Raw genomic sequence first — 21,528 nt, 5'->3', positions numbered from 1 at the left:
GCAACGCCACTCACACATGCAACGCCACTCACACATGCAACTCCACTCACACATGCAACGCCACTCACACATGCAACGCCACTCACACACGCAACGCCACTCACACACACAACGCCACTCACACACACGCAAGCCCACTCTCACACACGCAATGCCACTCACACACGCAATGCCACTCACACACGCAATGCCACTCACACACGCAATGCCACTCACACATGCAACGCCACTCACACACGCAATGCCACTCACACATGCAACGCCACTCACACATGCAACGCCACTCACACATGCAACGCCACACACACATGCAACGCCACGCACCCACGCAACGCCACGCACCCACGCAACGCCACTCATCCACGCAACGCCACTCACACATGCAACGCCACTCACACATGCAACGCCACTCACACATGCAACGCCACTCACACACGCAACGCCACTCACACACGCAACGCCACTCACCCACGCAACGCCACTCGCCCACGCAACGCCACTCGCCCACGCAACGCCACTCGCCCACGCAACGCCACTCGCCCACGCAACGCCACTCGCCCACGCAACGCCACTCGCCCACGCAACGCCACTCACCCACGCAACGCCACTCACCCACGCAACGCCACTCACCCACGCAACGCCACTCACCCACGCAACGCCACTCACCCACGCAACGCCACTCACCCACGCAACGCCACTCACCCACGCAACGCCACTCACCCACGCAACGCCACTCACCCACGCAACGCCACTCACCCACGCAACGCCACTCACCCACGCAACGCCACTCACCCACGCAACGCCACTCACCCACGCAACGCCACTCACCCACGCAACGCCACTCACCCACGCAACGCCACTCACCCACGCAACGCCACTCACCCACGCAACGCCACTCACCCACGCAACGCCACTCACCCACGCAACGCCACTCACCCACGCAACGCCACTCACCCACGCAACGCCACTCACCCACGCAACGCCACTCACCCACGCAACGCCACTCACCCACGCAAATACACTCACACCCACGCAGTGCCACTTTTACCCACACAGCACCACTTTCAGACACACAACGCCACTCACACCCACGCAAGCCCACTCTCACACACGCAACGCCACACTCACCCATGCAATGCCACTCACCCATGCAATGCCACTCACCCATGCAATGCCACTCACCCATGCAATGCCACTCACCCACGCAACGCCACTCACCCACGCAACGCCACTCACCCACGCAACGCCACTCACCCACGCAACACCACTCACCCACTCAACAACAATCACACACGCAACGCCACTCACCCACGCAACGCCACTTTCACCCACACTGTGCAGTGCACAATAGGTCTCGCAGTAGGAAAGTTGGAGCTATTGGTTTTGTAAATGACAAAGCCCTTTATGTTTTTAAAATGAAAACAAAAATAAAAGGCATTGCTATTTGCAATTGTAATAGCTCCAACTTTCCTACTGCGAGACCTATTGGCAACGCCAGTGCTTGTTCAATTTCCCTTCTCCTCCTGTTTCTGGCTTATGAATTCTTTGTATATAATTAAGGGGACCGGAACCTTGTAATTTAAATTGGGTTAACATCCCCGGCCCAGGTTTTATTAGTCCTTCTCTTTTTGTGTGAGTTAAAGACATTGGAAGGGGAGTCAAAGAAGGCTCATTCCCTGGTCTCTTTTTTGTGATTTTTGACCTGAATCAATATCCTAACATTGGTGTTCAGAATGATTTGTCTGAGGATCCTCTTGACTTTTCTTAAAGCAGAGTGCTTTACGCTTTCTAGGGTCATCAGAAAGTGCCGAGAAGCGACAGCTGAAAAGAGGGACCAGAAGAGCAGAAAAGAGGGAGCTATATCAAGATAATAAGGATAATTTGTGGATGGAGGAGTCTTTCGTAAAATGATAGCATCTCACCAGATCAAACAGTAGTGTATCATGGACACAGTGCCTTAGCAGTCTGACCTGGGATAGGTAGTGGGTGCTGGACAGCTAATATGCAAGGGAAAAAAGAAAATAGGTTACAGCACAAGTGAAAAATCGGTTGATAAGAGCAGACGAGGGAAGACGGAGTGAGGATTCAAAACACTGCAATGTTAGAAATCATAATATATTGAGAGATATTAGGTCAAGCTGGAAAACGCATCTGAGAGCCACAACTACCTCCTCCCCACCCTGTCTGCTGTCTGACCGCTGAAGAAGCCTCTCACTAATAGATACTGATATTTGTGGGCCTAATGCTGAAGATGGATGTAAAGAGTGCTAGCAAAGAGGCTACTGCATGCTGAAGGCTACGGCGGGACAGAGGTATTGAGTTTTGAGTAGGAGCACTAAAGGCTTGCTGCTGCATTTACCAAGTCTGATGTGCCTAGGGCAGGTAATCAAACCTCAGCCTTTTTAGGTGGATGGTGGAGTGACCAGATTGTAGGATCTAGGACTGTTCCTAATTGGACACTTTTCTTTGACTACAGATTTCACTAGGGTTCATAGGAAATGTAGTCTTGTTGTTTTAAATTGGCTGCTGTTAATAAAAGTGAAGAGAGATGGCATAATCCTCGCCTCCAGTCCTGACGTAGAATGGAATGTTACAGACTTACTGCCAAGTACTTCATAATATGCCGGTATTAGAAAAAGGCGCTAGAATCGCTTTCGGTATAGTTGTTTAAATTCCCTGAAGGCTGATTTTGCTCTAATTGTTGTGTGCATATACACAGTGAAAAGATCTGGGGATAATCAAGAAAACATTTCTTTAATGCCCCATTAGATTTCAATAATATTAGAGAACAGCCACATATTTTCTGGTCTGTTTGGTTGAGAAGACCCTCCACCAATGGTTGTAGTGTTTCCAATAACAATTTTGCTTGTGACTGTCCCTCTGTATGCAAGGGTATTAATCCCATAGTTTACAGGCTTGCTGGAGATGCACTTGTTATACAAATGGTGGATTATGGACCAAGCCTCTATTCCAAATCTGGGTTGAGACTATTAGGGAATTGAACAGAGATATAAGCATTGTTTTCAAATATGATGTTTAGTCTTCACCAGGTCCATAGAGATTCCATAGTGTAACTAATCAACCTTTCCTCTTTCTATTGTCCTATTAAGTGGTGCATCTTGCTAAGGCTTTAGGTAAGAATCTGTTATTCATATGCAGAATATCTGATGTATCAGCAGAAAAGCGATCTGGATAAATTATTCATGGTTTTTATAGATGTCCGCTCATGTAGCCAATAAGTAAGCATTCAGAATGGTTTCCTATCAATTAGCTTTGGGGCCTCATTTATTTATCTCCATTCGTTTCCTATATGTGTAGTCCCTAATCATTCTTTTGAAATACCTGATTTGCATTCATCTTTCTTCACTTTGAAGCTAGACCAGTGCTCTTAATGCCTATATTTCAGAAGCATTGTCGTACAGTACTTTTTATCTGATTGACTAAACTTCAGGTTGGAAGATGGGGCAGCATGACCAGTTACTAGGAGATTGCTCTGGTGAGTGTAAAAGCAGTTGCATGAAAAGATAGTTGGCAGTTTACTAAATTTTTTGGGAAAAGAAATGTCATACGTTTACTAGGCCTGGGTGAAATTACATGTTACAGATGTGTAATTTCCTCAGTATTGCATTACACAAATTACTTGACCTGTCCGAAATTACACCTACGTGAGGTTTAGCGCAGTCTTTTCAGAGGTCTGGCTCAAGCAGAAAATGTGTTGTGAGAAACATTTTCTCGATGAACCAGGTCGCTTGCCTAGATGCACTAAGGTGCATTTTTTTAAAATTTCTTCAATTTTGCCCACGCTTCGTTTTTGGTATTATTGTATGGTAATTGAAGCAGTTGAGGAATGCAAGCAACCTACGAGTGGCATGAAGAGCGAAGAGTGTATTTGTGTGTATAGTGTACACATCTGTCTGGGTAAGGAAAGGTGGATACCTGGCAGCTAGAGTACACATGGAGTGTTTGTGTTTTGATTGCGTATCAGCCTGTGTGTACAATTTTGGGTGCTGGGCTGATAGACGTGGGAGGAAGAAAAACCTGCGACTGTGGCAGGTGAACACTATAACATGTATTTTTATTTCATGAATATCAGCAAGTGTGTTATTTTCTTGTCTTATTTATCTCCATGCCCCTCCCCATGTTTTTTAACTCAAAGGGATGAATGACTAAGTCAACCTACAGGTGTTTAAAAGAGCAACCTACTGGTTCCATACTGGCCTCTGTAACAGGTGCGTTGTTACCTACTCTTATGTCTTCTGCCTTCTTATGCAGACCAGGACAGATAACCTGACTAGGAGTCCTGTGGTAGCTAGGTGTGTTAATGCCGCAATTGGTAATTCCGCGTGTTGGACCCAACACTATGAGTTTTCGTTGGCTACTGTGCAATCAGATTTATAAGGTGCAATAGCATACCAAGTGTTTCTGGACCTGCATTTACCTGCTAGTATTACTGGGTGTGGAGTTACCGGGCTGTAATTGAGTGCATTGACCCAACCTATATCTCATCAAGGAAATGGCATGAAAACATCAAGTGCCCCATGAATCCAAACCACAGTCACTGCCAGTACAGAGAAATAGAAGTAGCCATCCTGGATTCTACAGTCCACTTTGACATACAGTAATGAAGAGCCATCTGGTGCCGTTAAATGCACAAATCATGAGCAAATTGTTATCAGCTCTAAATATAAACATGCCATTTTTAATTTACCATATTCGTATAATCTATGAACCTACCCTTTGTAACACTAATTTAGGGCCACCATTCTCATTGGCAGACCACATCTTTCATACATCACCTTACGTGGAGAACCTTCCCTATTACTCCTAGGCAGATAGTTAAGGTTTTTTATCTTCTTCCTCGCACTTTCATTTTCTCGCTCTAGTTTTAAAATTTTACCTAGATAATCCCTGTTATGGTTGTGGCGTTTGACATTAATATGACTCCTTATTTCTTTGTATGTGTGTTTGTTTCTTAACTGCATATACTTCCTTTTACAAAAGCAGTTCTTTACATTTACTCTTGTGAGTGCTCATTCTTTTCAAAATGGCAAGTGTAAGAAATTGGGTTACTGGTTGACTAGGATGGGAGCAATGGTCCAGCAGCAACGCCAATTCTTCTCAGGATAAGGCACAAGCAAACCTCAAATAACCTGTTCTCAACCCCCTGGTAGCTTGGCACAGAGCAGTCAAGGTTAACTTGGAGCAAATGTGTTAAGGATTTGAGAACATTTCAAGCCGTAAAAAAGTGAAAGCACACCACAAAAGAATCCCACACAAATTAGATAAACAGAGCTAAATGTAATTGAACTGGAGTAATAAATAAAAAAATAAAGTGTAAAATAGCACCTAAAAGCACAAAGTGCCAACTGCAGCTATCTGGTAGCGCTGGTTCGGGCCAAATTCAAAAGTTCAGGCCAATTGTGATGGGCCTCAGGTCGGATACAGTCACAGGTTAGTCCCGCTGAAGGTTTACATTCTCAAGTTTTAAGCCAGGAATCCCGCTCTCCTTGAAGAGGGCCGCAATGAGAGCGTTGCAGGAGGCTGTCCATGTAGCATGAAGAGCAGGCCAGGCGTTGTGTATGGGAGGGCTGGAGATTCACCTTGGCGGTCCCACGTAGGCGGTTGATGATGCAGTTTGAAGAGACGGGCTGGTTGGCATTTCATGATATTTTCCAGTGCTAGCGGCATGTCCTTGGTGCAAACGTTAGTGGGCACGAAAAGCCCAGAGGCTTGATTTCTGTGCCTGTGAGATACGCCAAGGGTCCAGGACCTGAGAGGCACCAGCTGGGTCAAGGGGCTGTTTCAGGATGTTGGGGAGCATGTTATGTGCCTACGGCTTATATCAGGAGGCAAGCAGCTTAGCCCTTAGAGTTGGTCTGGGGTCCTGGGTTCAAGATGAAGTTGCTGGTCCAGTTTTCCTTCCCCAGCTCAGAGGGCAGTAGGGCAACAGTTCCTTTAGAGCAGCAGTCCAGCAGAGTTGCAGTCCTTGTAACTGCACAGCAGTTCTTCTTTCTGGCAGAGTATTTACAGGTCCAGAAGTGTACTCAAGAGTTGGTGTCTGAGTTCCAGTATTTATTCTCAGTTGTGCCTTTGAATTGGGGTAGAAGCTTCTAGAGGTTTCCATTTGAATTTCCCAGACATCTTGCCTTCTCCGTTGTGGCTCCAGCCTAACTACAGGGGGTATTCAGACCTTTGTGTGGAGGCAAAACACAGGCTATTTAAGAGGAAGTGGGGCTGTGCCCAGCTCTTCCCTCCCATCTTGCCACTGATGGCCCATTAAGGCACCCACCTAAGCTCCCTATTGTGTGGCTACCTAGGAGGACTAAATGAAACTCAACTGTCAGCTACACCCAGTCATGTGACTCGGGTACAGGCTACTGGCACTAAATGGCTAGGTCAGGAAAATGCGAACTTTCTAAAAGTGGTATTTTCAGAATTACAATTTAAAATATGACTTCTCCATAAGATAGGATTTAAAATTTTGATTACAAAGACACCAAATATGAACTAGTTGCCTAATCCCATTTGAGAATTGCACTTCCAAAATGTAATGCGCAGCACTCCAAACCTGTTGGCTTTTAGGAAGGGGCTCAAAACCTGGCTTTTTACCTCTTAGTTTTTTGGTCCTGTCTGGTTTTTTCTCTCGGTCTTTTACTTTACTTTCCCTGTTGTGTTATGAGATTAGTGTGCAATTTAAAGCGTCGGGACACTCTTTTGAGTAGCCGTACGCTATATAAAACCCCGGTATAACATAACATAACAATAAGGTAACTACAATGTTATCCTATGAGAGTGTATGCATTGCAGTAGTGAACATCTATTTTAATAGTTTTTCACTACCAGGGCATGTTAAACTTAAAAATACATGTCCCACTTTTTAAATACATTGTACCCTGCTCTGTAGGCTGTCCAGGGTCTACCCTAGGTGTGACTTCTATTTATTAACAAGCATTTGCAATGCAATAGGTCTCGCATTATTAAAGTTTGAGCTATTGGTGTTGCATTATTTAGCAATGCCAATAGCTCAAACTTAAATAATGCGAGACCTGTTGCATTGCAAATGCTTATTTAGACAGTTGTTACATTGCACGGAGCACTGGCGTATTCAAATAATGGAGAAATAATCGTGGCTGAGACAGACTCCTCAGCTCTCCGTGTCTTATTTCTGGAGCGTGGTGGGCCATTGGTTGGTTGGGGACTGTCACATTAATTTGAGAGAAGTGAGAGTAAGCAGAGGGGGCAGATGCTTCTAGCGGAAGCCAATTACACTGCGCTCTCACTCTGTCTCTCCGTCACTCCATCCTCCTCTGGAGCGCTCTCCGGGCCACAGAAGATGTCATCTGTTGGAGGCCCGGCTCCGGACAAGGATTGTTAAAAGAGCTTCTTGGGAGCCCGGAGCAGCCAAGCTCCATCCCCACTGGTCCCTCAGTCTGCCAATTACAGGGGGCAGGTCCCAGGGCATGCTCTTTCCCTCACATGTCCCCAGCTATTTACTCGAGGCCAGCCAGGTGTCAAGTCTAATTAACTGACTGCAAGGTAATGGCAGCCACTTCTTGGATGCAGGGAAGGGGCAGGGGTGGCATCTTGGTTACTGATTGGTGTTTTGTGCCAGGATGCATCTGTCCTCCTCACGCACCATTATCCAGCACCTGAAAATGGTGAAACGTATTACTTTCGGTTCATAACAGAGTGGAGCGATCTAGGCGGGCACATTTATAAATTTTTAAATACCTCCAGTGAAAGCTTTGCTTTATCTATTGCAAATCAGTTGGGTAATAATTGTATGACATTTTTGTTTTGTACGTAAAGCGCTTTGGATGGAGGCGCTATAGTTATAAATCATTGTGATACTTGCCTTTTTATAGTGCACTACCTCCACTGGTATGATTTAATGTATAATGACATATGTTGAGGATGTGAAAGGCTGCCCACTCAGACGATTATAATTTTTGTGTACTTTAATAATATCTTGTTTTTAGATGGCGCTTTATACTGCGTTTCTGCGGTCTTAAGTGCCAAATTAATAACGTGCAATTGCTTGATAGGTATATATAGTGCGTTTCCGCTATTTGTGTCTTCTCGAATATTATATTGTAAAAGATGATGTTTGGCTTCCTAATACGACAGAGATCTCGTTTGTGAATACTAATAATGGTAATTTGCTTATTTCTGCGCTTCTGCCATCTTTAAATTGTATTCAATTGTACTATATTGTTACTTATAGAACATTTACCATGCTCCTTGCAAGGCCTGAAGCATTATGTTCTGCTATACTATCTTACCAATGTTGTGCTCTGTTATCAAACTCTTTAAAGTGTTTGCGCACCTCAGAGGTTTTCAAGGCACTAGAGTGTGAAAGGCAGCTACTCGAAGGATCCCACTGGTTCATTTAAAAGCCATGGACATCTCTGCACGTGTGCGTAGGGGTCCATTGGGGTGAGTGCATGTGGGTCTGGCAATGACCGGGTGTGATGAGAGTTCTTGCAGGCCGGCCGCACATGCGTCATGAGGGCGGCTGCAGAAGGCGCAGTCACCCGACCGCATGAGCTGCCCTGTAGCAGTGACCTGCTGCTCTTCCCCCTTATCACTCCTGCATCTGGGCAGAGGGTAATATGGAGAAAGGCTTGTGTGCGCCTTTAAGTTACAAATGTCGGTCAACTTAAAACCTCACATTAATATTCTTTAATGTAAAGGGCTGCAGCAGCGCCTCAGCTGCATTCAACGAAGTCCCTCTATACATTGGTGATTGTGAGGTATTCTGGGACACTTGCACACTGGGTGAGTTTAGCTGCGCCTGCAGGGTGGCCTCTCCAGTTCGCCACCTGTAGATGGTCACCACAGGTTATATGGCCTGCCCATCTATATGAACGTCCCGCTCCGTTACCCGCTGCATGCAGAGAGTGGTTAAAGTAACACTTCACTTATCCTGTAAAGACCGTCTCTTTTTGACGGACACGTTCAGTAAAATATGTATAAACCCACCCCGAAGCAGAACCCCTTGGAAAAAATAATGTCTCCCTATTAAGCAGACACCATGACATCTATTGTTTCCGGAGTTTAGACAGTTGGTAAGCACCAAGGTCATCAATACGCATTTAACCAACATCCTAAGGATAAAAGGCTGAGCCAGCCCCATCGAGAATGAATCGTATTCTCTCTCGGTGGGTGCTTGACCCACCGAGCTACTCTGCTTCTAGAAAAGCATTGTACCTGGTTAGTTGGACTTCTCAGCATGCCCTGCCCCTTCAGTTTTGACACCTCAGGCAAACTGCACAGCAGCACAACTGTTTCAATACCGTAGGCTAAAACAACTCCAGGCTGCATGTTGAGACCTCAGAAGGGCAGCACGGAAGCCAATGGCAGAGTTAGGGTCCTGTGAACCCCGAAGCAAGCATGGGAAATGGACCCCTGCTTGTGTTGATTTTTGTTGAATAAGTATGTGGGCTGCTCCATCCCACATACTAGCTTTACAAATGGGAGACAGCATTCCCTCAGCGCGCACACATGTCAACTTTCCCTCCTGCACAATCCTCAGTATGTTCCAGGCGCAGCTGTCGATGAACTGTAAAACGGTGATGCCAGTGAAGGGAATGTGCTCCGATTGTACAAGGATGTGCCTCCCACCCAAACCATCTGTCGGGTTATCTCACTGACACATAAATCCACTGGGGGTAGAGTGGGAGTGGGTATAGATTCCTCCATCTTTTGTTGACAGAGGTCCTTTTGGTGAGTGAGGCGTGGCTTCAGATTAGCACAGTTGAACATTAAACCTCTGTCTAACTCAGAGAAAGGTCCACAACAACGCACTGCACTGGGCAGCAGACATTCTGAAGACAAGCCAATTCCAGTGGAGAGATGGCTCCCATACTGTATCGACTGTTTAGAAAAGGCATGAAGAAAGCTGTGCTTCGCCAGGAAGGCTTTCAGATGAATCTTTTGCTAGCGTAATTAAAGTATCTATTGGCTGGTTTCTTTGGACAAATCCTATTTAAAATTACGCTCCACTAACCTTCATAAACCAGTCAAACAAAAAAAACGCCCGCGAGTGATGCGCGCGCTACTGCGAGCCATATGTCTTCAATTATCTCGCCCGTGTCTGGGCACGATAATTGAAGACATATGGGCTTTGGTGCGCGTAACAGACATCAATAGGCCATGGGCGCAGCAATGTGCCCGCCTTTGGCCTATTGCGTGCTCTGTTAAAAAAAGCACGCACGCAAAGCCCAATAGCTTTACCCAACAGGAAAAGCACACACATGAGCGAGTGCGATTCTAGGGTCAGTTTTCAGACCCCGGACAAAAGGGCTCCTGCGCGAGCACTGCTGTGCAGTGCATCGCAAGGGGCGAGCCCTAAAAAGGAACATTTTGGCCTGACAAAAGGTTTACTTTGCCAGGCCGAAATGGCGGTTTAAACTGCACACACAGAGGCAGCAATGGCAGGTCTAAAACTTGTTTAAAAGGGCTACTTAAGTAGGTGTCACAATTAGTGCTACAGAACCACTAGTAGCATTCAATTTACGGTCCCTGGGCACTTGTAGTAAGTACCACCTTACTAGGGACTTAAAAGTAAATTAGATATGCCAATTGGGTATAGACCAATTCTACTGTGTTTCAAGGAGAGACCGCAAGCCCTTTATAGCACTGGTTAGCAGTGGTAAAGTTCACAGAGTCCTATGGTCAGGAAACACGAATTTAGCAAAAATAAGATGCAGGCAAAATGTTTGGGGGTAATCCTGCAGAGAAGGCCAGGTCCAACACAACGTTTTTGCTCCTACCATTTCGCACACCTCTTTGAAGTATGAGGTAATTGAAATTTTATGGTCAGGTATGTCCCCTAACGAGTACCCCATCGTCTCCATGTACGAGATTAAGGTGCATGTAATTTCCCTCCGCAACCGAATTTGAAGACGCAAATACATTTGCGTCCAACGTTAACATGTCCTCTATCAGATCCACCATGAATGAATTGATAATTCAGTTCCTAACTATGCCTTGCCAACGTCTTTACATGGTGCACTTTCACGTTTTTCCTGGTTCTGCAGAGCTAGGCCCTGATTCCTGCCCTCGAACCACTTTCTTGTCTTTGTTTCCGAAAGCTGCAGCGTGAAGATGTATCCCTGACCTCTGCCTTACTTCCTGCCAAGCGAAGCGGTGACCGGCTCGGCCTGGCCTGCCTGCCAAACAGTATTTTGCCTTCAAGTTATCAGTGTAGCTGGCTCAGCCTCCTCGAAAACACATTCCTGTCTAGTGAAATAGGTAAACATATCCCCGGCTGCAGAGCAAAGGGCCAAGCCTCCCTGTCTTCCTCATGTAATTCATAGCTCCCGTTACCATGGTAGGCCCATGGCCCTGCGCATTGCACTTAGACACATATGCATTTAGTATAGAATAGCCTCTGCCCGAGAGACCTTTTACTTCAGATTACACTTACCCCAAACATCAGATATCAGACATGTTATAGGAACAGGTCGATCTGACATGCCAGACTTCTGTCTCTTCTACTAGTGCTAAAAGTCAGACCCTTAGCTTTCTCCAGGTACACGTCATATCAGCTGCGCGCGCACCCAAGTTACAGTTTCCAGCTGACTCTGCAGAATTCTCTATGTATCCACCCACTTATGACACTTTTCTGTGACGTTTCTAGTACACGCCTCTGTGCACACCCTTGATCACGCCTTTTTGCTACGCACATGTGTTCTTATCATATACATTTCACTTGTCACGCCTACTGTATTCACTGCCATTGTGTCATTTTACTATATATGTCATGTACTGTTAATAAATCGTTGACATCTTTTTGCCATCATTGCATATACCCCCGAACCCTTGTATTGATGGAATTGATTTCCATGACTCGAGTCATTATGAATTAAAGCCCTTAAGACTGACACCACGGACTCTGCCTTTCATTTGATTGAGCTATTCTTTTACTTGTCAGTAATTATACGGAAAAAAAGTATACAGTAAATTATATTTACCACAAGTACCATACATATTTTCCATAATGTAACGGTTTGGTTTATTAAGAAATGCTGTACATAGCCTTGAGCCGGTACATATGTAATGAATGCTGGATTGTTTACATACTTGGAGGAAGCAGCAATTTGTCTTGATTAAATGCTCCAGTGTCTGAATCTGATTGCCAAAAGAAAATGCATAACAAGGAACTCCTTCTATTACTAGCTAAATAAATACAAATTTCATTTAAAAAGACGTGCCATTTATGTTTATACATCAAACTACCTAGTTACTGATCTTACCTGCAGCAGATGTGTGGATATAGGGTGAATTTGAACATGGCGCAGGTCAGTGTCGGAATAACGGGCGGTAAGGAGTTCGAGTGAAGAAGGTCTAACAGGTACAACAAATTCACAAATTGGAAGTGGCACAGGGTGGATTAGGTATTGCCTGAAGGTTTTGATTGGCCAAGCAAACGTTTTGAGCTGGAGTGTATTCTGGTAAGGTGTTCGAGCTGTAGCTAGGGAGCAGGTTATTGATCTGAAAGCCTATATAGGAGTCTTTATAGTGTCCTATTCTTGGTGGTGAGCCAGCTGTGCCTAGGACCGTTGAATAAATTCAGTGTATCAAAGTTTAGATCCTTGTCTAAAAGTGCCTAGGAAACATTGGGAAGGTAATTACAGTAGTCCAGTCTGCTAAGGACCAGTTGGTTAATGAGTGTTTTGTCTGTAATGAATGGTCTTGGTGAACAGACCTTGCATATGCTATGTTAATTAATTGAACGCATGCTGTGATAGTTTTAGTGTGATGAAGGCTTCCATCCTCAGCAATGGGCTCAAGATACACAGATAATGGAGCAAAATGAAACCAGTCAGGGGGAAGTAGAGTGGAATTGGTAAGAGGGGTGGGTGCATTAGAGGACTAGATGTATAAAGCTACAATGTTGGAGCAGTTGATCATGAGCAATTGTAAAGTAATCCTGTGATGGATAACTGCGAGGCAGTCGCAGATGTGGGACTGGGTATGAGGTATAGAAGTTGGAAAGGACAAGATGATTTGGGTGTTGCCTGAGTAGAATTTGTATAAGAAGCTGAAAGGAGGAGATGATGACACATGGAGAGGTGTTGTATAGTGAGCAAAGAAGAGGGTCGAAGATTGATCTTTGAGACCTCAGGCCTTTTCTGACTGCCTCAGCCAGAGTTTTCTAAATTTAGTTTGTTCCCGATGTTTTTAAACTTTTAATTAGACATCTGCCATATTTTGTGCATTCTTTCTCCTCAATGCCATCTTAATAGCTGAAATGGTGGAATAGTTTGTTAAGTAAAGGTGAATAGAGGAACGATCCAGTGGGTATATTGTAAACCTGCTGTCACATGCCTCGTCAAATTTAATTTTCTGGTCCCTAGTCCATTAGTGCTGGGTGTTTATGCAGGGACAACGGAGTGGGATTCAGACTTGTCGCAACATGAGGAACTCCTGGTTAAGGGAGCAGATTCATCACAACTTGGTGGACTCTGGTAGTGATAAAGAATTTCCCATATTGGCAGAAACCTTGGCGGGGCATCTGCTGAAAGGTGACGGAGCCTGAGAGGGGGTACTTCTGCCAGCTGCTGGGAGGGACATGACCACCGGTCACAAGGTCTGAGATATCATGTTGCTAGAGAGTATGGGCTGTCCTGACTGCTGTTTAAAGCAACTTAGAGTTGCACATCACTTAAAAGAGACTCCTTACGCCCGATTTTGCAAAGCATACCCTGTAGTATTTTATGAGGCAATCGTGCTTTAAAACTTTATTTTGTGCATTAGCTACATAATCCATTTCAGTAGGAATGATTTCTTTCGAATTGCCCCTTTTGGGTCTGATTCCGCACGTATTTGTCCCTCGGTAGAGACTACCCTGCTTGGCTCCAGTTATTTTGTTAAAGGTGGAAACCGTTAGCTGCTCTTTAGATATTGCATGCTGCAGTTCATTCATTTCCATCCACATTCCCCTATATTCTTATTTCCTTGTTCAATTGTAGCAGCAACATCGGTATCTTTAAAGGGGACAAGGTGTCTGGGGAGGGTGTTTAGTAGCCTCATCCTCTCTGTAGCAGACCGTGTCTTCGAGACAGGGACATTTTTCTTTGCACTGATTAAAAGAAATATGGGCAGCTTTATTTGCTAGGATTTGACAATTACTGGCATTTGCTGGGCGTGTCAGTAAAATACCATCTGGGTGGAAAGTAAACCCACGTGACTGAAAAGCAGGATGTTTAGCCACCCAGCCAGACACCAGACTATGTCATAGGATGCTCAATTTGAAACTCGCGAGAAGTTTAAGCGTTTGAGTAGCTCACCTATATAAAAGCATAATGGAAAGAAACGCAATACATATCTTGTTGGCCTTTTTCAACATAAAGTACAAATCCAAATCTCAAGACAAGAACCAAAGGAATTTCGTAAGTTCAGAGGATAATCAAGTTACAGGAATATCAGTAATGTGAAAATGTAAGGGAGGAATAGCAGAGAAAGAATAATAAAAAATGAATAATTAAACTGTACTGAGGAGTGCACGGTTATTTTACAATTTGATATTATTGTGCCAGTATCACTGTACCGGTCACCATTTAATTTTCTCTTTATAGAGATTAGATTAATAGACAGTTACATTAATTTCTATTGAAAGACACTCCGTCTCATGGTGATTGGTGTTTCCTTATTTATACTGCCTATTATACGGCCACAAACAGTAACAAGTGGAGGCATTTTGGTAATAATTAAAACATCCTGTAATTAACTATAATGTTGTGTGAGGCCTGCCATGATCTTAAAAAGCTCTTTCCAAAATTCTGACACTGGGCAATTGTAGAACATATATGTTTAACAACAAGAGAGAGAGGCACTCTTACACCCCCTGTAAATCAATAAGTAACAACGAAAGAGTGACTACTAACGTAACCAAAGGAGGTTTCACTGAGCACTCGGGCATTTCCTGTCTCTCATGTTCCATCAAGAAACCTAGATACATATGAAGGGGTCAGTGTTAATTTCTTTCAGAACATCAAATGTCAAATAAATACATTGTATAAATCAACTGTTGGCCAGTCCAATATGTTCAATGCACAATTTATTTAGCACAGAAGTAAACGGAAACTTAGCGTCAATCAATAAGTTCCGTAAATTGTTCATTCCATTTCATTTACAGTGAAAGACATAAAGAAATTGTTTAGAAAAAACCTGTGAAAACTTTTATCAATCAAGAAACCTAGCACGGGTCTCCCAAGCTTTCTTGATGGAACATGCGAGACGGGAAATGCCAGAGTGCCTGTTCCCCCTCCCTGTTAGTTCCATGAAGTGGATAACTTCACAGACTTATGTTCCAAAGGTCTAGGAATTCACGCAAGGCCTTCTCAGTATAACCGTGAGTTGTACCATACTGGTTCGTTCCACACGTTAGGGTGCCCCTTAGCAAGCGCATACCGCCGTGGAACTCTATTTAGGTCCTGACGAATGCTTTGCGAATGGCATTAAAAGCAGAAACATGTTGACCAATTCTTAATTACACCAATTGGATGCCACTAGTCACTTTACAGGACTAGTTTACATCAATCTCACCCCTTTTAACGGTCTTTGGTCAGCCTTTAATAAAGTTGTTGATTGGCTAGCACCAAACACATTTTAATTTCACCTCACTTTGTCCACCAATGCACACACGCCTTTGAACACGCCTTTGAACATCCCGCTCCGCTGTAAACCAGGCGTAGAAGCACACCAGGGAAGCGCTCTGCTTCTCTGGTGGAACCCTGTGATGAAGCAAGTCACCGACCAGGTCGGTGAGTGAAGATTCCTTTTACAAACACTGGTTTTGTCTGTTGCTGCTCAGTGAAACCTCCTTTGGTTACATTTGTAGTCACTCTTTCATTGTTACTTATCGAATTGTAGAACATATGCATGGAACTTGCTGTTCATGCTTTTTGCATTTAGTGAGGATAGGTAAATAGTGACTGGTCCATTGCACACCTTTCCCAGCCTATAATAAACATTAAAGATGCCTTACACTGCTGTATTTAAACATTTGCTTGATGCAGCATTGTGTAGATCTTTCATCAACATGGTTTAATCTTTTAAGTAAATGCGTAAGCCGCTTGTGAGTCAACAGTGCATAATTGTCAAAGTAGGAAAGTTTATATTTGAATTAGAAGTACCCCTCTACCAGTCTCTCCAATCTTGAGGAGAGGGCTGTTTATTTAGGGGTACAACTTACTAACGGGTATATTTAGTTAGCTGCTCAGGTTCTCATTCCAAGGGCCATGCCAGTTCCCAGTTGGTCCAAATGGGAGTTTGAACCCAAATCAGGATTCTAATACTGTGCTAATTATGCATACAACTGTTTACCCACACGATTTCCAGCCAGGTAAAACCTGGCACAAAATTCTGAAACTTGGAATGCAGTCCAATTGCGATCTAGGTGAACATGACATACCTCTGTGTCATCATTTAGCGGGTGCACAATTAGCACCTGGGATTGTATGGCCGTAGAGTGAGTGCCCCAGTGGGCATGAAGATTGAAGGTCATTCTCTCCAGAGACATCCATAGTTAGTTTTCTTCCTGCTAAACCGTAACATTTTGACAGTCTCTACAGGAACGTTATGGCAACAGAGGCCTAACCAGCGTAAGAGTTCTGGTACAACATTAATATTTACAAGAAAGTAGTAATATGAAACCTAAGTTCTTCTTCCTGTTTTTCTTTTCTTCACAGATTGTCTGGGAAGTATAAAGTCGAATGGGCTAATTTGGCGAGTCTCAGCAAAAGAGAACAAGAGAGACTTGAGAGGACGTCTTCATATGTGCATCTTTGGTATGGATAATATGTTAATATATTCCCACTTTTTTCCTAGTAGAATTGTGAACACATGTAATGGGGTATCCACCTAATTTGCAGTGAGGACAAACGTAATGATTGGAACAGAACTTTTGTCATAGAGGTAGATTAATTTGTGATGCATGATATGTGCATGACTGAGACCACTAGTTAGCACTTTAAGCACAGTGCCCTCATCTCCAGGTGCTGCAGTGTTGCATTATACCTCCTTCCATAGAAATGCACATACAGAACAGTGTGTGGTTCGGTGCATGCATGTGTTGTGCGACAAACCCTACAAACCTAGCTGGGGCAGCACTGAATCAAATTTCTGTTCGCCCTCCCCTTTCCCCTTACAAAAGGGCGAGCTCGAGCCTGGTCAGATGCAGTACATTAACAGTCGTCCTCATCATCATCCTCTTTATTTCACATTTATAAAAAATGCATAAAAGTACATAAAATCATAAATAGTTTACATCTAATAAAAACCCATCACATTCAATCAATTTATATACAATAGCTCGATGGTTAAAATATCCATTTATAGTACCAGAAGAAATATTATTAAAAGGCACTGATTAAAAATAAAAACAGCCAATTTAAAGTTAAAAGTTATAATAACCTGGTAGCTTCAAATATTAAACAAAACACGCAAATAGGAATGAAAAACAATACTCTTTGGATCACTTAGTTTACACAAACTGCTATAAACAAGGGGTTACAAACAGTTAGAGCAGACACCTAGAGGATTACGCCTTTCTAGTCTTTAAACCAGCTGGTAAAAAGGACGTGGTTGTGAAACATATGTATGGCGATTCCAATTGTCGTTTTACGGCAAGAGCCTGTTTGTGCGACCGGAAGCTAAATTTCTTCAACAATGGAATGATAAATATTTTCCTCTCAACCTTATAAAATGAGCAAAAGAATAGAATATGAGAGATAGATTGGTTGGAAAGACTGTCACAAGGACAGCTGATTTACCGAATATGCTTGTGCAGGATAGCCAACCATTATTAGAGGAATAAAGTTCAATCTAACCCTTCCCAGTACAAAACGGTGCATGGTGTTAGAAACACAAACGAGAGATAAGATGAGTGCCCAAATGCCACAGATGACAGTGCTGGATAACTAGTGAATGAAATGTTGCTTTCATTTTTTAACTATCTTTCTTGAGTACATTTGGCAATAAAGAGTTCCTTTAATCTAGATTTAGAGAAGGTCTTGCACTGAGATGGGGAATTGTACAATATCGCCAAAGCCAACTCGCTAAAAGACTGTTTCACTTAGACCAACCAGGGAATAGAGGAAGCTCGATCCAAAGATAAAATATCCTTTAACACAGTTGAATTTTGTTGGACCGTGTTCCTTTTCCATATCGCTAACAATGCTATTAACAGGGCCATTTTAATGGTTTTGTTCATAAAAGGAAGGCCTAATTCCTTATGGACAGTAAAATAGGGGCACGAATCGGAGAGAGACAGTAATCCTTTTAGGAATTTGTCCTCTATAACTTGGAGAGAATCAGTTTGTGCTGTGCTCATAATTGCTGTACCACAGGTGGCTATAGATCACATTTTCGCCGAGTACATTTCTAACATTTCTTTAATCGGTTAATTTCCTAGGTTTAAAGCAAACTTCCAGAGGGCAGCTATACTTTTGGTCATCTGATTTACTCTGGTACTCACCATCTCAGACCAGTTTAGAAAAGCATCGAAAAGAATCCCCAAATACGTAAAATTCTCCGCTCTCTCTAAGTTTCTGTCATCTAAATGGAGCCTCATTCATTTTTTCCTATCCCTGCCCACAGCCATCACAAAAGTCTTGAATTTATTAACATATAGGCTTAACTCTGCCATATAGGCAGAGTATATCTCTATGGAAAGCTGTAAGGCCATTGGAGTTCTAGCCAATAAGACAGCATCATCTACATAAAGGATGACGGGCAAAGGTAGTAAGCCTACCGCCGGGATGTCCTTACATTTTTCGCCAGCACCTTATTTAATTTGTTTGTCTATAGTGAGAAAAGAAATCGAGTAATGACACAGCCCTGTCTGACCCCCTTTACAATTCTGAAAGGTTATGAACATTCACCCTGTTTCCCATACCGAATTGCTGCCTCTGCTTCTCTATAAAGTTCTTTTATGAAAAAATTATGGAAGGATCCTCGCACATTGTTTCCATAATGGCCCACAATTTACTGTGGGACACGCAGTCAAAGATCGCAGATAAAAGCATCAAGCCTATATATAAATGGCCTTTCTTTGCAGTGGCCTATTTGGCTGCACCTAAGTCTAGGTTGTCCCCTCCCCTTGCAATAAAAGCGTATTTGTACTTCTGCAAGAACATGGTTCACCATCGTCCAGTACTCCAGCCTGTTGAGTAACAATTTATCTATTAGTTTAGCCGTGCTGTAAAAAAAGGAAATTGGGCGGTAATTAGCAGAAACTGTGCCATCCCCCTTCTTGTAAATTGGGATTATCAGAGATTGCCTCCAGGCAGGCAATGGGCTGGAGGAACACCAGGGGATTGCACCGGGACCTCCACATTAATAGCTGCCCGATTTTGGAATATGTTCTGGAATTGATTTACCAACTTTCCGCATCTATATGGAGGTCCAATGATGGTCCACTTTCCCCCGATAAAAATGGGAAATTGACCACTTTCCAGAAGGCCTTGCTATCTTTACATAATCAGGCCTCCCAGGTTTCCGCCAGTAGCTGCCTTTTCCTCACCTGCCTTGCAGATTTATATATATAGCCCTAAAGTTTCTAATAATATCTTGATTTCTAGGTTGCATTTTAAGAGCTTTACGAAGGTCAATAGAGCAGTTTTATTCAAACCACCGGGAAGGCAGGGGAATATTTCGAGGAACTTGACAAGTTAGTTGATCTCTTATAGATGGTAACATTTTCATGAGAGCTCCCACAACTTAATTTCCGTTGGTTAGTGGGTCTAGGCATAAGCAGAACTCCCGGAAGATGGAGGACACAATATTATTCAATACTAAATTTGGGTTAATTTTCTCCCATTTTAAGATATAGTCATTTTTCCTGGTTATGGACGGGTTTGGGGGCATATTTAACTCAAGATTTTTTAAAGGTTCCCCAATTAAGAGTACAATGTATTAAATTCAGTCCTCTTTATCTCAGATTTTTTGGGCCTACCACTGCAGGAGACAGGTGTGATTATGAAATCAATAGTGGAGGTGGAACCTGTCCGATAGAAGGTTGAAACCTTTTGGCTCGTAACAGTGCATATTGGATTTGCAATTTCTAACTCCCATGTGATCAGTAAACTATTTAGTATTGTACTAGACAGAGGACCCTAGTAATTTAGGATTCTAAGAATGATAGACATATACTAAATAGTATGTATGACCTCTGTCCAGCCGGACAGGATTTTATTCGTCAAATCTTTTATATTGGTTCATATATTCAACATTTATACAAAAGTGGGCACAGCCTGTGACCCACAGGAGACAAGACAAAACAAGTGACAGAAAATTATGTAAAAGCGCACAAGGCGGTCTGTACTATTATTCAGTTTTACAGACTAGGATTTATTTAAAGCAAACCATTGTTCTAGGCATTTCGTGATTTCAAACAAACATATGGTGCAGTAAGGCCGACGACGTTTCGATGCAACTTAAGAATACATGCATCATCATCAGGACAAAAACCAATGAGTCATGTTTGTCTTGAGACTATTTCCACAATTGCATAGCCTCTATGGCAGTTTACATAATAGTGAAAAAACGTTGAAAGGAGGGAAAATTAGGAAAAAACATAAACAAAGAGTTTTCATTAGAATTTGACATTGCTAGGCATGACTGCATTTTATATTTAGTTTCGACAAAAACCAAGCGAATAAAGTACTTATTTGTGCTGTTGTGAAAATTTCGAGTGACTTGGTGGTGATTACCGGTTTGATTGAGAGCTATTTTCAGTTATACTCCGTGATTTCTAGCACATGCTTATTACCAGAAAAAATGACTGAGGCCATATGGTGTTAAATGAAAAGGCAGTCACACTCAATTTTAAAAAAAAAGATTTCGGCGCAGTGAAAAAGACGTGTGCTCTAGCCCGTGATTTTTGGTTGTAAAAAGGAATATCGACGCAGTGATTACTATTCGGCGCACTGGACTGTGTGCTAAGGCGGGTGAGGGGAGGTTGGAATGCCTACTAGCAATTACTTCGGTGTAAGAAAGTATGAAACGGCGCATGGATCTTGCAGTACCTGGTTTCAATTAATCCGATTTGCGGTGGTAAGTTAAATACGCCGCATGGATATGGCAATGCATCTGTGAGGGCGGAATTTAGGTCGTTAGGTGTGCTACTCGCTTTAAATAAATAGTCTCAAGACAAACATGACTCATTGGTTTTTGTCCTGATGATGATGCATGTATTCTTAAGTTGCATCGAAACGTCGTCGACCTTACTGCACCATATGTTTGTTTGAAATCACGAAATGCCTAGAACAATGGTTTGCTTTAAATAAATCCTAGTCTGTAAAACTGAATACTAGTACAGACCGCCTTGTGCGCTTTTACATAATTTTCTGTCACTTGTTTTGTCTTGTCTCCTGTGGGTCACAGGCTGTGCCCACTTTTGTATAAATGTTGAATATATGAACCAATATAAAAGATTTGACGAATAAAATCCTGTCCGGCTGGACAGAGGTCATACATACTATTTAGTATATGTCTATCATTCTTATGATCCTAAAT

At 43.1% G+C, this 21,528-nt stretch overlaps 1 protein-coding gene across 2 annotated transcripts in view; it reads left to right on the top strand.

The window, feature by feature from the left end:
• The window catches only part of WIPF1 (WAS/WASL interacting protein family member 1), a 504,830-nt gene that overhangs the window by 50,186 nt on the left and 433,116 nt on the right, over positions 1–21,528 (top strand). For both annotated transcript variants that reach the window (XM_086956166.1, XM_086956167.1), the window contains exon 2: positions 16,701–16,799. The gene's annotated coding sequence lies outside the window, so the exon portion shown is untranslated. The remainder of the gene's footprint in view (positions 1–16,700; positions 16,800–21,528) is intronic.

This window comes from Lissotriton vulgaris, chromosome 2_1 (assembly GCF_964263255.1).
Source record: "Lissotriton vulgaris chromosome 2_1, aLisVul1.2, whole genome shotgun sequence".
NCBI classification, from domain to species: Eukaryota; Metazoa; Chordata; class Amphibia; order Caudata; family Salamandridae; genus Lissotriton; species Lissotriton vulgaris.
The sequence above is the reverse complement of the archived record's forward strand: the minus strand, read 5'-3'. Positions and strand labels throughout refer to the sequence as shown.